This window comes from Camponotus vicinus, unplaced genomic scaffold, assembly GCF_025532165.1.
Source record: "Camponotus vicinus isolate PSW18456_S1 unplaced genomic scaffold, iyCamVici1.0 SCAF_4, whole genome shotgun sequence".
Lineage (NCBI taxonomy): Eukaryota > Metazoa > Arthropoda > Insecta > Hymenoptera > Formicidae > Camponotus > Camponotus vicinus.
The window spans coordinates 18204697-18220966 of record NW_028141976.1 but is presented as its reverse complement, the minus strand read 5'-3'; the positions used below and the strand labels follow the sequence as shown (position 1 = coordinate 18220966).

Genomic DNA, 16270 nt, shown 5'->3' with positions numbered 1-16270 from the left:
AAAAGACCACTTTGATGCAAAACGGATTCACCGTGCGCGGTGAATCGTTCGGTCGCGAGGGTCGAATCGCGCACAATCCTCTATGCGGTTTATTTTCATTCCAGGTATATGGAAATTGCGATCGATAATCGCAACAAAGTAACGAGGAACCTATCGTGAGAAGCGATACGATATCATTCCGTCGTGGATTGACGGCTACGCGACTCCCACGGTTCGCCGAGCTTGAAAAATAAAAACGCGAGTAAAGTCCCAGTCCCCCTATCTCATTTGCGAGCAAATTTCGCCGCAGCGAGAACCAATAATTGCATACGGGATTGTACCAGTAGCCGCGAAGTGCCGGGGCGTACGTGTCGGAGATGCGATTCCGTCGGCGCGAGGAGGGAAGAAGGAGCGAAAAAGCTAACTTGCGGGGTGGATGGGACGAGGGATAGAGCGAGGAAGAGAGGGAAGAAGGAGAGAGATATATATAAGCGAACGGTTGAAAGCACTTGAGTTCTTGCACGGTGAGGTGCGAGGGGCAATTTGCGGTGCGCTGCGAATGTTTCATTACCGGGGAAGCGTTCACCGCTCAGCTACCGAATTTCGAATGAGCTACCGGCCTGGCCGAGAGAAATACTCCCGCGCGCGTCTGTCAGCCGTTGAAGACTCGTAATTGAAATCCGCTGCCTCGGGAGCCGCGCCGACCGCAAATCGCGCGAGCAAACACTTTTGTCTCGGACCGTCCGCAATTTGCATCGTTACATTGTGCGTGCGCGCGTCCCCGCGCGTGCACGAGACGCATCTGCGCGGATTCGCAGATTCGAAAGAAAGACATTTACGGTTCCGTAGCGCGCAAAGGTATCCCGTTAGGATTTGCGCATAATATGCATGCCTGGCATGTTTCAGAGGTAATTTAGGATATTGCATCTGTAGCAATTTTGCGAAATTGCAAAAGTAAATAGAACTAAGAGAGAAACAGGTATCATTTTATGCCATTAAATATAAATTATCGACTAGTGAAACAATGATATTAGAATAATATTCTAATTTGAATATTAGGCAATATTTGCCTAATGAGTGATGATAATAATTATATATATATGGTAATTATATAATTATATATCATTTTTAATATTCTTTAGTTTCTTTCTGTCCATTTTATAAAAACAAACAAAATTTTTTATTAATAATTTATAATTAATCTTTTCAGGTAATTTAATACGAAGAGAAAAACATTCCGAAGCTTCTACAATCTAAAATGTGTTTCCTAAAATTCATATTATATCAGAGATATAACGATATGATACTCGATATGATATATCTCTTGTTGTATGAAGCAAATGAATCCCACATCGTGAGAAATACATATATATATTACGAGTCCTAAAGTTTACAGAAAGATACTACATCATCGAGCGACTTCGTTTCCTTGTATACGTAAACACGCACGTAAATGTCGACATGCTGGGAACTCGGATTTTACAGATTAGATAGATGAAAATTTACGCCTCGAAATCCTCACGCGTGGCTACGAGGATGATGCCATCGAAATTCAACCAAATTTGAACTCTTCCCCGAAATGGTTTATCGTGGCTCCGAAGATTATCAAAAACTTTTGGTTCCACGAGCTGAAAACCTAATCTCCTCATAAAAAGTGTTCAATATTTTTCGAGGATGAAATGGCAATCCGATGATCTTGGATCAACCTGAAAATTATTGACGATGCTAAGCCGCATTTTATGTCACCATCAAATCTTTCATATTTATTTTAATATGATTGTTGCAAACTATCTTTAATAATAATCTTCCATTTTTATAATTAATTTGGCTTAAACATTAAATTATTAAAACATTTTTATATTAAGAATATAAGAAGTATTTACGATATAAAATAAGTATATATTTTAAATTGTAAAAATATCACTTTTCTTGCGCGTGCTTAATTGACATTCTTACAAAAATTAATGTTGCTGTAGTATTATATAAATAATATGTTTCTACACAATCACAGAGAGATGTTTATTACCTTTGAAGAAAAAGAATACAGGCGCGAGAGTCTTAATCACGCGAGATATCATTTCTGCGGGCGACTACGGGCTGTCGGAAAGAATCGAGAGAATTAAAGTTGATGAAAGATCTCCCCGACGGCGATTTATTCACGTAGGGTGATGTGATACCCCAGAGCCCGACGTCTTCTCTGTTGAAATATCGTGGTTTATGAAACGGAGCGGTTCGGACTCTTCGCGCGCGTTGAATTTGTAATTCGTAAATTATTGCATCGTCGACTTTTTCTAAAGAGACCATTACTTAACAGCATCCGGTTAAATATCGCTGCGATTACGAGAAGCGGCTGCGCATCGAGGATTTACGCGATTCCGCCATTAGAAAGCATCAATTCCGCCGACCACGTTCACCGACTGGCGTTTAATCTTCACAGATGTTGACGCGCAAGTTCGGAACAATGCAAAATCGAAAGTGCAATTACCAAGCGTGTGAATAATCGATCTTTCTCGCCAGGTAAAATGGCATTGAACAAAGCTAAAAAGATAAAAGAAGAAAATTAAAAAGAGAGAAAATAAATTTATTCTCATAGAGAGATGAGCGTTTCATCAAAAGCAAATTTCTCCGATCGGCCACGATACTCGAGACTTGCACACGCGAGGCTTTCATTTATTACACCAACTTATTGTGAAGATATAAGGAGCCGTATAAGGAGCGCCGGTTGGTTTGCCTCTCGTACTGTCAGCGAAAAGGCTATTGTCAACGACAGATGGACATCCAATGGGCAACACGTGTTGCATACAGCGACGCATACGATATACCTACGTGCTTCCCGCACGAGAAAAAGAAGACTTCGCGATGTGCACCGTGGCCCTTTTGTCTTAAGAAGGACCGTGCGGAGCGCGTCATTGAAGAATGCGTGTGCAACATCTGCACTTCTTTTGACGTCTCCAAGACGCTCGAAATGGATATCTGCCGGAAGGCTCGGGCACGAGTCTCGTCTTCTCTCAACTCACTCGAATCTCGCACGAAATGCATCCAAAGGATATCGTAAAGCATAAACTTTTGTGTATCCTTAATACTTTCCCCTAAATTTTTTCGAATAGCGAAAGACTTTCGTGACGCTCTTAACCCGTCGACCTAAATAGATTTAAATAGATTTCTTTTCTTTGAGAGATATTTTTCTCGCATACGAAAATGTAAAAGAAATATGAATTTCTTAGCACCTTTTTTAACATACGCCACAAGTGCGGTTTTCTCAACGGCGCACAAAAGGCCATATGCTAAAATCCCGAATCCATTTTCTTAGATGAAAACAGTTTGCCTCTAAGCGCGTCTCGTTTCCAGCAAAAAGGCGACACTCTTTTGCCGCGCTCTCCGCCATTTTCATTCAAAATACATCTCTTTGAGGGGCTTTCTAAGCCGACGCTCTCCGTGCGCCGTGACTGATGCGTCGCAACGTTATTCTCTGCCCCTTTAACGACACGCAACCGTCCAAATCCAAGCGTATACGAAAAAAGGGATTCCTCTCGAACGTGACCTGTCTCCCCGATACACGCCGGGCTGATGCATTTAAATTTGAGATGGACGCGTATTCGTGAGCAGCATAAGCACAGGTAGTATCTGTTACACAGCTCGATCCACGATAGTCTCCAAACTCGCCTCGGTCGGTTCCTCGAAGCTGAGAGTGGATACGCCTTGCGACTAACGGCCCGTGCGTGCGCCGCCTCAGTTACCGCTATCAGTCTCTCCCAGGACAGTGTTAAGTTACAGATATTACAGACGAGGCCTACGAGATAAACGCCACTTAGGGGACGAATGCTCGCCCAGGAGATGCGATAAAAGTGCATCTTTAGTCTCGAGATTTTTTTCCGTGGACCATGGATTTCGGACTCCACCTGCCCGTCCTCGGTCCGACACGGTCGGTCCCCCGCGCGGGTGAACGGTACTAAGTGCGGCGATTATCCCTGCGTTCCTCATCCCTCGCTCCGGGACCTATCTGCTCGTCTCAAGCTCGGAGCCCGATCACTTAGAGCTCGCGACCGGGTCCGGAGGAATGGGACCCATCGGCGTCGCCCTCGTTAAACTCGGGCCCGATAATAGTATCGGTCCCGTGTACGAGATACCTCATACGCCTGACGCAATACTTCCGTTTTACAAATCACCCGCTACAACTCGCGGATATGTAGCCAATTTATTAGCCGGCGCGTCGATGTGAATTATAGCGGTCCGCCGGGATTTTAATTGGAAGCAGATGGAGGAGAAGAGTGCCCACACGTGTTGACACTACGGGAAACGTAATCAAAAATAATGACAATTGTGTCTGTTCGTTCTTGTAATTACAAAGTCACGAAGATTTATCGTACGCGGCCCAAGAGAACAAAATGTCGACCTTTTTTTATTTTATTCCATGTCACTCGACATTCTTGCAACACGCACATTGCAAGACCAATCTAGCTTGTTCAAACTTTTTTTTTCAATATTTGAAGACCAAAATGCACAATATACAACACGCAATAAATACGAAATTAATATTCCATAAACTGATTAATATTGCATGTTTCAATATAAAATAATAATGAACTTTTGAACATGCAACGCAAATATGTTCAAAATAAATAAACAACATATGAGGCGATGATTTAACGATTATTGAGAGACACATTGGACATTGACTTTTATTCATTTTTATAAACATCATCATTAATAAATCGATAATATTAAAGTGGATTTAACAAACAAAGCGAAAATGTGTCGGCGGCTTAAAATGCAGTCAGTTTATGACTTTAAATTCAACGTCCGATAAAACATTTAAACTCTGTCGATTGTACCGATGCACACTCCGTATTCATTTAAATATTTTATTGTTAGTGTTTTTCAATAACACGCCGTTCACATTGATAGGATATAGCGAGATTTTATGACCGAATGAGAAACATTTACGCAGGCATAAACAGACTGGATTAGGGAGGCATTTTTTTCATAAAGAAACATAAACCAGCCCGAACTTGCTAATGCATCATTCGACATAAGAAATCTCTTATCGGGTGAAGATAGACATCGTGAACGAAGTGCAAAGGCGAAGGAACATTGTGTGCGAATAATCGTAAATCATATTCGCATAAAACGCATTATCATTTCGAAACATATCCTTTGTCTGCGCGTTTCAATTTTATTTATTGACCAAAAATATATGAAAAATGTATTCTTTTTCTAAAAGGATTTGTTTAATCTATCCTAATAATTATTTCTTGTTTTCTCATAATGATTTATGTGTAATATGATAATTTATATATGTAAAACTTAATTATAGTACAAACTAATATGGAGAATAAGATAAAATTAATCATTAAATATTTGAAAGTATTAGAATGTACAGCACATTTTGCATAGCTTCATTTAATATCTCCCATTATAAGCTAATCTCGTTACTCATGTCGCGACAGAAAGATTGGCAATTTCCACGACAATTCTTATAGAGAAATACTTTAACCTTTCTTAACGACTTTCACACAGAACGATCGAACTACTCTTCATCAATCAAGCTATTCGTATCCACTTAGTGTCCCACTTATTTCCTCTTCGCTACTTTACTCGCTTCCTGCTGGTAATTTTATAGAGGTACAACGGCTTTTCAAAGGAGCATCTACGTCATTTTCGTTAGTGTATCTTGACTAGGCACTTGACACTTTGATCTCTTGCCACATCCTGTTGGACGAAACAAGATCACCTTCAATAATTCACAAATATATTTAGAGATATAAAATAAATTATAAATCATTAATTCTGAAAATTCTTGATAAAATTGTTTTTCGTATGAATTAATATATCTCAAAAAAGCTTATTATATATCTTGATTTTAAGATCATTTCTAAGTATATATAAAGAAATGAAAATATAAGCTGCTTTATATAGCAAACATGTGCCTCACGATGTTGATGATAGCTCAGACACTCTTGTAGAGCGCGTCAAGTCGATAATGGCTTCGCAGTCCTTGAGTGTCCGGAAACTTTCGAGCACTAACAACTTGGAAAGTTCTCGAAGCACTTGAGATAATTTCGCGAGTTTTTTCTTTATTCCTGCCAAGAGCTCTTTCCCGAGAACCGGAAAAAGATACCGACGATATCTGCGAAATGTCTCACTCGAGTGCTTCGTTGTTTTGTACGCTTCGAGATTGCCTCGACACGTTTGGAATACGAACTTACCCTCGAGAGTCGTGAATATGATGAAGAACGCGAGGGGAAGAAAAAACGCAGAAATATCGATATCCCAGGATTCCACCCACGTAGAGGAACTTCCTGTTTTTCACAAAGGATATTTATCTGTTTTTCCAAATCCTTGCCTAAACTAACACCTAACGTACGAAAAGGGGCGTCTTCGGCAATGCTCTATCTCATCCTACACATCTACCCCAACGCACTTTTCGTCCTGATCACTCTCGCGATGCCACGATCTACCTGCACATGCTATTTCGTAGAGGAGAAACTACCTTATCTCACAACATCCTCTCTGTCCAGAGAGGCCTCGCTTCATCACGGACACCTTCGCCGAGAATTATCGACTCTTCCACCCGAGGCGAATGATTGAATCTCAGTTAAGCAGGGTTCCCGCATCCTCTATTTTACATCGAATCACTTCGTTGGAACATATATACAAAATTGAATAATACTAACCTTAGCAAGAATGCTAATATAATTATAAAAAATTATAAAATCTTTTCATAAATTTTATTTTTCATAGATATTTTGCTACTGTATGAGATGTATAATCTTGGAGCTGATACCAGTCTGCATTTAGATAAAGAGAAATTTCTCATAAAGCATTCTATTAATATAAATCACCTCTTTTACTGCAGCATGGTCGACATAATAGAAAGATCAACGAGACGCGTGAACTTTAGTACCGCAATTATTCAGTCACCCACATGGGAGAACGGTGTTATTTCCCCCTTTATATTTTTTATCTTTACTTTAGAAATACCTTTTCTTGTTTTCTAGCAAATATCCCACGAGGTTATTTAAATTATTAATGTTCTCACATTTATATTAAAACATACAAAGAAATATTTACTGGGTTATACGCGCTAGAATATTTTGATTGATCAATCAGTTATATTTTTCTTGTTAAAAAGATCTTTTCTTCTCATCCTTCCATATAAAGTTTATTACGATTGCATAAATATCTTCACAGTTATCGCTCAGCGCGCCTAGCACTAGTTTCTCTTCCATCTCCTCTTCTATTTTCGTACATAGGAAACGGATATCGGATCGGAGGCGAAGAGATTCTCATGAGATCCATGTCCGCGTCGGTATCTCGACACGGTGGACTAATGCAGATAGGCCCAAGACGATCGAGATACATCCCCAGTCGGGGGAGGCAGCCGCGCGAGAAAGAGAGAGAGAGGAAGAGAGAGAGAGAGAGACACCCACGCACAGGTGAGACCACACACGATGGTCCCGTCATTTGTTGGACACTGCATGGGCATGTCGTGTTCCACGGACACGCGGTACATAGCATTGTACACTTCTTGGCGCTGTCCCGCGGCGTGTCGTATCGCCAGCGGGCCGTGCAACTTTATGGCCGCAGTCGATTGCGTGCGATTCAAATAGACCGACTCGTAAAATCTCGTCGACATGGCTACAAAGCGACCGATGGTCCACAATTGAAGGCGCTAATCGATACTCACGACCGAAGAGGATTGAAAGATTCACTTACGATTTCCTCTTAATGCGGCATTATCATAAATGCGATTTAACGAAAATGCTACTAAAGTAACATCTACCCAGGTAATGAAAAAGTATGAAATAAATGTACTGATAAATGATGTGCATCACATAAAATATTAATTGCGTGAAAAGCGCAAATATTCGAAATACAAATGTAAATAAATGACAGACAAGACTTAGTTTCTTTCTCTCAACTTCATTTTCTTAATTTTTTTTTCTTATTTTTCAATCTCTATATTCATACACAAAGTTGTTCAAAGTAACGCTAATTATTTGAAAAAATGATTGATAGATTTGGATAAATTACACAAAGTTAACTCTTGTGATACCAATTTTTTATATAAAACTTGTTATTAAAACTTATTTATTACTTTCTCACTTGTGTGCATGTGTTTAAGAAAAATATAGAAATTATATAATGGTTTTGAGACGTTTAAATAATTATAAAAAATGACAAGATATCCATTTAATTACTTTTAAGAATCGGAAAGATAATTTTCGCGCTTCTTTCTTTCTCGACGAAGGACATCGAGTCGATGGAATGTTTCTCGCATCAGCAGCTCGTGTTGTCCTTCCTCATGGTCCAAGAGTTCATTCAAATTATAATTCCTCATTCCGGAGGAGAGAGGAAGACAGAGACGGGCCGCGGGGGTAGGTAGTGAGAACTCTTCTGTGGTTCCAGGAGAGGAGGACAAAATAGTCGCTACTTGATGGCGACTTAAGGTGATTTTGAATGGTGCCTAACGACTTCGAGCCGCGTCATGGGGCCCCATATGCGACTGCCGCGCCAAATAATACGGAGTCACGCTGGGCAAGCCCGATGTCACGATGGTGAACAGCTACAGTGAAGATAATGTCCTCCCACATGGCCGTCAGTTCGCTATTCCGTGGTTCTTAACCTCTCACCCCACCTGGGGTGCCTTTTTTCTTAAATCTCGCGGCATCCCGCATAATGAAGCCCGCCGGACCCGCGCTGGATGCGCGGCGAAGAACTTTATTGCGAATTAATGTTTCCTTTTTTTTCGGTTTCTTTCGACGGTGTGCGACCTACCTGAGTCGCGATTCAAGTGTCACTAGCCGGACTCGATTAATCGCACACCGGCGCGCGTGTCCACGCCTTTGCGTGATAAATCGACTGTTATTTACCTGCGACCGGTGGGAGGACGTTTCATTAATTAAATTCGCCGATAAGCGCTAACATTACTTAACGGGCTCGCGTATTCCATTAAAATTTGTGTGGCAAACGTTATTTCAATCAGAATTAAATATCGAAATACATAGCGGAGCCGGTTTCCAGATGCTACTACGAGGCAACGCGTTATTTTATTACGTACAATAAATCATGCTTCGGTCTTGTAGCTTGTTTCGCCACCCACTTAATAAACGAGTTAATCAATTCTGTTTTGACAGCTAAGTTATCTTAACGGTTTATCGTCAGCATTAATCAGCAATAACATAATCGACTTATAATTTTAAAAAAGATATTTTTGCTTTTATTAAGCAGAAAATATTGTATTAGACTGTATTTTTGTTATTATATTACATTGAATTTGATATTAAGTTAAATCTTTACAAAAAATTGTCACAATCATCGATATATTTCCACCACACATGTGTCTCGCAGTAAACCATCGCACGACGATTCAGTTGTTTTAGGATCGCGAGGCTCGGAGGTGGCTGACTGGCAAGAAAAGAGCCCGAAGGTAGACTCGGCAAAGATGACTACGGATGAAAGTTTGTTTTTATTAGAGAGGGGAATCTTCATCCGCGTGCGATTCCTTTGACGGATGGTCGCCTCGCGCTCTTTCTCTCTATCTCTTTCTCTCTTCCCTCCCCGAGGTAGAAAAATAATGGTGTCCCCGGACATGACGACAAAGTCAAGGACTGCTTTAGTGTCTCGGCACGTCCAGTCGACACACAACGGGCTCTGAGAAAATAATCGCGCTTTCCCGTATTTACGAGTATCCTGCGGAATATCGTGTGCCATCTCCTAAGTAAAACCTGCACAACTTTGTCGGGTACGAAAGTTTATTTTTCAACGAGAAGTCAAAAGGGCTTACGTGATGCCTCTGCAGCGATGAGACATTTTGGTCGTTGAAGACGATTTAGTCATATCCTTTAACATCACATATTATAGTTTTTCTCGAACGCTGTAAAATTACTTACAAGAACCAATATTAATTATATTATCTTAGATAAATATATATGATAGATAAGAAAAATCACGATATTTAGAAACAAAGAGAAGTGCGTACGCGGTTCTACCACCTGTCCCATAGTCTAAGAATAGAGCAATGCAGCAGAGGAGCAATGTACCAGAGAAACATCGTCGGCAAGACGCTGCGTGCTTGCCGGTTCATGTGCACCGCTTCTCTTCCAGCGAAGCTTGGCTTCTTTTTTATCTTATCCTTACACTCCATCCCCGGAGGCGAGAGAGCCCGGCCGCCTCTCTTCCAGCGTTTCCCCGCGTGTCGGGTGGCTTTCTTCAGGGCGCGCGCGGCTAATGAGAGAAAAAGTCAGAAAATAATTGCTACCACCGCGCCGGCTCGCCCAACACTGGCCTTCCAACAGACCGCCTTCGTCGCACCAGCCACCATTCCGCTGTCGTCGGTATAAATGATTGAAACGCGTGTGCCTCGCGTAAACTTCCCAGATATCTCCGCACGGTAGGGTAATCGAGAAAAGAGAGAATACTGACTCTGAGATTTCTATACCATATCATGGACGAGAAAAAAAATATATAAGAATTTTATGGTGAATCTCAGAAGATTTATATCGAAAAATATACAATATATAAGAAGGAATTTAAAAGAGTTAAAGTTATCAATTATAGAGATCTCTTTTTTAAATTATCTCCTTTCTTTATCGAGAAAATTTATTTTCATCTCCCGTTCTTCAGGCACATAAAACGTAACTCCACGATATGAAAAGACATGCGTGATTCTGATTCGTTGGTAGACCGACATTTCAAATCCCTTCGGCGTTGAGGATTTGCTATTTATACGAGCTATAATCTTAACGAATCGCTAATCCCGCGGAATGACGACTATTTTTCAAAGTGTCCTCTTTTTTTCGCTCGCCGCGAATCCTTCCACTGCCACAGGCAGGGAATCTTGGTCGCGAATTTCGGCGTCGTATATTCCTTATGGCCCTATATATTCGGCGGACGACCGGTATTTAAGTCTTTGTAATCCAGCAAAGTTTTGCGGGGGAGCCGAGCGGTGAGTCATGGCAGGTGCTGCTGCCTGAAGACCGAAGGGAAGACGAGGCGAAGACCGCGTTCCTCTCGCTCCCAACGAGCGCATCTTCCCCCTTCTTTCGGACTTTTCAGTCATTTAATGCTGCTCCGATATGAGTATCGGCAACGAAGAATTTTGTGTCGCTTATCGTTAATATTCAACAGTTGTATCTTTTCTTGTTTCGAATATCATTATAATATGCGTTGCAAACAATAATGATAAATATTTGAATTGTTTTTCTTGATGCTCCCTTATATATTTTTTTCGTTCTTTAATATTATAAATATTCTGTAGAAACTTTCTGTATAATTAACATTAAAAAAAGTGAGATATATTTTTTCTTATTTTCTTTTCGAACGTATTCGATGTCCGAAAAAATTTAATTCCTAAAGATTTCAAAGATAACTGTTTTTATCTCCAAAAGACAAGTATGTACTCTTGCACATTGTATATGAATCATTAAAAAGAAAAGTCTCAATCATCTTGAAATCGACTTATACATATCGAAATGTTCACAGCTGATTGGGATTGTACGAGCTTTTAAACGAGGGAAACAATAAAACAAACTGTCAAGCGATAGCAAACGACCGATTTCGCGCGATTCTGCGTCTCATGATGACTTGGATGTCGCATTTGAGATTTTTCATGCATTCGGCTCTTTGCACGCCTCCATCACGATGCTCGTCTATGGGCGAGCATATAAATTACGCTCTCGTGAGTGGAGCCGCACCGTGACAGCAAACAAAATACTCCGGTCCCCGCGTGGTTCCTAGATCTGCCGGTGATATCTTCACTAAACGAAATGCCACCCAAGGTGTTTGTCAGCTCGAGATGGCACAGCTAGATAGACGACACATTATCTCCGCTGCATTAGATATTTTACGATCGAAAAATGCATCTTGAAAAAAAATATAAAGATAGAGGTAGGAAATGTGCAATTCTAACAAGTGGGTGATAATGACGTTCCGAGTATCATCGAGAGAAAGGGTGAAATATTGAGTTTTAGGAATCAAAAATCTCTCTGGGGAAATACAAAACATACATAACAAAACTCTGGCAAAACATAAATCTGTGGTTAATACTCGTAATTGTTTACGGTTTGCAATAACAGGATAAAATTTATTGTCAATTCAATTGTAGGCCGGTAATAATTGCGGCAGCAAGCCAACGCTTCGCTGCAATATGTGTATGGATTTACACATGAATCAATTATTGTCGTACTAATAATAATCACCATCGAAGTACATGCAGGTGCATTTCTACTCGCGATGGCGGTCGTTAAATATGATTTTTATATCAGCTAAAAATTACGATCGATCACAAACAAGGTACAATGTTCCTCGTGCAAATCGGTTTCGACAATAGCCGGTAACATCACAGAAGAAGAAAAGCGCTTTTAAAAACGAGCGTATCGCACAATGGTGTCGGTAACCACCAGGATGAGGCAGAGAGATGAGAAACGCACTTTCAGAAGCAACTGGGCACAGGTGCGTTCTCTGACATGCTGCTCGTGCCACAATCGTATGCGCACACCCCACTGTGATTGTTTTGAAAACGAGAAAACGAAGGATATAAATTATTAGAACGAAAGAAAAATGGAAGATGACGAGCGCGTCTGCGATTAAACATACAAAGTCACGCACGGTGAAAACTATTTTTATTTCATTGCATAGAAATTATTTTCTTCCTCGCAATTTGTTATATTTATAATCATGTCGTATAAAAAAATAATAATAATAAAAAATAATAATAATATCAATATGAAAAATAAACTGCGAACATGCGAAAATTGATCGAGGATCCAAGAGACAAACGTGATATCCTGCGGACGCTGCGACTGCTCGTAAAATAAATTATGTCAGGCGCAGCCGCTCGTTTCTGCGCTCGTGCCGTTTCGCAATTGCAATTGCACGCTCGTGCCGCGATTCTTCCGAGAAGAGGGAGTAGAATAAAAGGTAAACGACTCGCAAAAGTAGGGAACGAGGCGGAGAAGATCGACGAGGAGGCAGAATGGGAGAAGTTACGGAGATCTGTAAGCGGCGGCGGCGTGTTCGATCGAGAAAGACTCTCCTGTCTGCTCACCTTCGGCGAAGGTAGAGGTACAGATTGTAGCCTTGGTGCCTCGATCTCGCGGCGGAAGCGAGAGAGAGAGAAGGAGAGAAATCTCAGAGCATCTTACAAGAACTTACGAGCGTGATCGGTGAACGTGCGCGAGAAGGATTCCGTAACCTTTAGCACGGCGGCGCGCCTTGCGCTCCTCGATTACGATCGATCGAGACGCATCACGAATATCGTGTACGCCAAGAAGTGGAAGGTCTTGTTGCAAGATCGAGGTAACGTTGTTTCTCCCGCGGCGCGTTGTTTCTTATCGCGCTTCAAGAGTACCGAGTCTGAATAAACGGATGGAATCTTATTCTACAATTATATTTTTCAACGTCTAATAACATCGAAAAATGTTACAAATTCACTTTGTTGCAGATTTTTTAATTTCGGACACGTATTGCGCTTCAAGAGTGCCGAGAATAAACGGACGGAGATTTATTCTACAACTCTATAAATTTTATCTTATGATTTCTTAACGTTTAATAACATCGAAAAACGTAACGAGCTCACTTTGTTGCAGATTTTTTAATTTCAGACACGTACGCGAGTCTGAATGAAGGAAAGCTGCGTTCTAACGGGTCGCCGCATTAATCTTACCGCGGATAAAATGACGCAAAGAGAGGAACATAGCCGTTGGTTCGATAAAAAGAATGCGCTTTGAGAAACTCGCTCGGGGAATTCCTCGAGCGCTACCGAGCGCTAATGCGCCCCCGCGCGCAGATCCGGCTGCAAAAAACGCTGAATCCACGACGGAGGGCGAAAGAAATGGAGCGAAAACGAGCGAAAGGAGATGGCCTCCGGGACCGTAACCGGGGAACAATGAGGGAACCGCTCGTGACAGCCTCCGGAGGAACGCGCGCGTGATGTATGCCCGGTCAGAACCCCGCAACCAGATGAAGTCTGATTGCACTCCCGCGCACTCTGCATGCCCATTACAACTACTGTTAAGCGGCAGCTGTTTCACGATGCGCGGCTTAACTCGAGGAGACCGCACCGCGGCGCGCACGATGATGAACAGATAGAGAAGATATTTAAGAAGATTTATGAGCTCCCGGTAATACCTCGTGGCCACGAACCATGGCAATGTCGTCTTCATATCGGCGCGAAGCAGTATGTGTGTACCGTCGCTCGAAACGCGACGTTTTTCCGCGATTTTTCGAGCGACCCATATCGCGTTTCGGATGCATCGTTACGTTCGGGTTTATCGTAGGATATTTACAACCTCCCTGCTCCCTCGGTGAGCTAAAAGCTTGCTGCGATTGCGCACTATCATTGTCCCGAGATTCCGACCACGAGAATCTCGGGCACATTCATCCACCCTCGGTAAAGGGCGTCGGCTCGCGCGCGACAAAGCACAGACGAGACGTAATCTAAGCCACGCGAGCTCCACGGCTCGCCTCTCATTATCTCGGCGAGAGGGATCGGCCGAGTAGGGCCTTAAATCAACGTCCCTTGCGACAATTAACTCACCCGTGTGAGTGAATAGGAATGGCATCTAGAGAGCGAACGAGCGAGTCACGCGCGCCACCACCTGCCAGAGCGTGACCTCTCGTACACGCGGACCACGGTTGTCCTAGCGACTGCATATCGAGTCGCTACATCCGCAAGACTTATGATCTTACTTCCCTGAATGAACATCTCGTGAATGCTTTAAGCCCCGATGGCTGGCATAAACTCGCTTGCGGTCTTTGTCGCGCGTCCGTCAGACTTCAGGACGGGGACAAAAAGCGCCCGTCTACGTGAAGAGGCCGGTGTTGCGTTTCAGCTCGTCAAGATGCACGCTGCATTTACCATTAATCAACGCGCGGAGTAAATGATTACGCCGATGGCACTGACGGTACCGCCAGCGTCGACCCGTGATTGGCGGACCGACGACCGATGACGGATGAGGGTTTAGCGATCTTTCTCGTCTACTTAAAGCTCGTCCTCTGGGAGATGGTCACGTGGATATTGTCGGTCCAAGGTGGCCCAGATTTCTCGACAGCTACGCGATAGCTGGGTATTTACAAAATTAAAAGGAACGAAAAGGAACATTGAATATTTTCTCAAAATAGCATGCAAATGTCCGTAAACAGCAAGTTGGAAGGAATTTAACAACACTGTTGTGCATCACGCGAGAAAATAATTTTCGAATTACGATTTAACGCGTCTCTCCCTCCCCTCCTCTCTCCTTTATTACATGCACCACGACGCGATAGAGCGTAGCGCGGTACCTTCACATGCACCTGTAATAACATCAGTGAGTTTATAGCGACGACCTATGACCCCGCTCGCGTTCGAGATACAGACGAGCGATGCGTCGAAGGCAGTCGTAGTAGTACGTCGATTATCCAGTCATTTTCCCAGGCCCCTTCGCAAGCGCTCAACGCGTTCAGCCTCGTTCGACCGTTACATGGAGAACGTGCACGTGTGCTAGTGGGTGTATGTCAGAGCTATTACACTCGGAGACTCGGATAGACGGCGAGGGGAAGGGGGAAGGGGGAAGCCCTTAAAATGGACTATAAAAGGAAGGAGTGGGTACACTCTCCTTTCTTCTTTCTCTATTATCTCATTCCCTCTATCTTCTCTACAGTACTGAGCGAGAGACGACGAACAGAAAGAGTGAGAAAGAATCTGGAGACAGAAGACCGAGCAAGGGTACCATTGGCGTAAACTGAACATTACTGAAGTTCTTAATATTACATTCGTATATTAAATACGTTATGTTTTTCTTTTCTTACGAAATATAAAATAAATGATCGCTGTATATAATCGATGTAATTTAAAAATGTATAAGAAATTCAGCTTAATCTAAAGAGATAACAACCCCATGGCCGAAAAAAATGCTGAAGTTAATTTGATACATAATTTAATTAAGCACTGCAAAATGAAGCAAAACGATTTATCGTTTATCTGATGCATCTGCTGATGCAACGAGGGGAAGCCTCTTTTTTAGGAACCACTCGCCGGTGTCGAGAAGAGGGGCCTCATCTCTCGCGATAAATCGCTTATTATTGTTTTCGACTTGGTAAAGACAAGTTAATTATTAAAATAATTAATATTGTTTCTCGTCACGAAATCTCAAAATGCGATGTAAATTAGCAATATTGTGCTGATAAATATAAAAACTTTGGAAACATTGTAATAAACGAACAGCCAGAAACTTTATGATTTTACATGAGAGGATCATTACTAATGAAAACTAATATCTAAGATTTCAGCTTTAATAAGCAAAAAAGATAT

At 42.0% G+C, this 16270-nt stretch overlaps 1 protein-coding gene across 1 annotated transcript in view; it reads left to right on the top strand.

Moving 5' to 3' along the window:
* LOC145970897 (uncharacterized) overlaps positions 1 to 5234 on the top strand; it is a 138589-nt gene extending 133355 nt beyond the window's left edge. The window contains exon 8 of the mRNA XM_083097954.1: positions 1190 to 5234. The gene's annotated coding sequence lies outside the window, so the exon portion shown is untranslated. The remainder of the gene's footprint in view (positions 1 to 1189) is intronic.
* The last annotated feature ends 11036 nt before the right edge of the window (positions 5235 to 16270 follow it).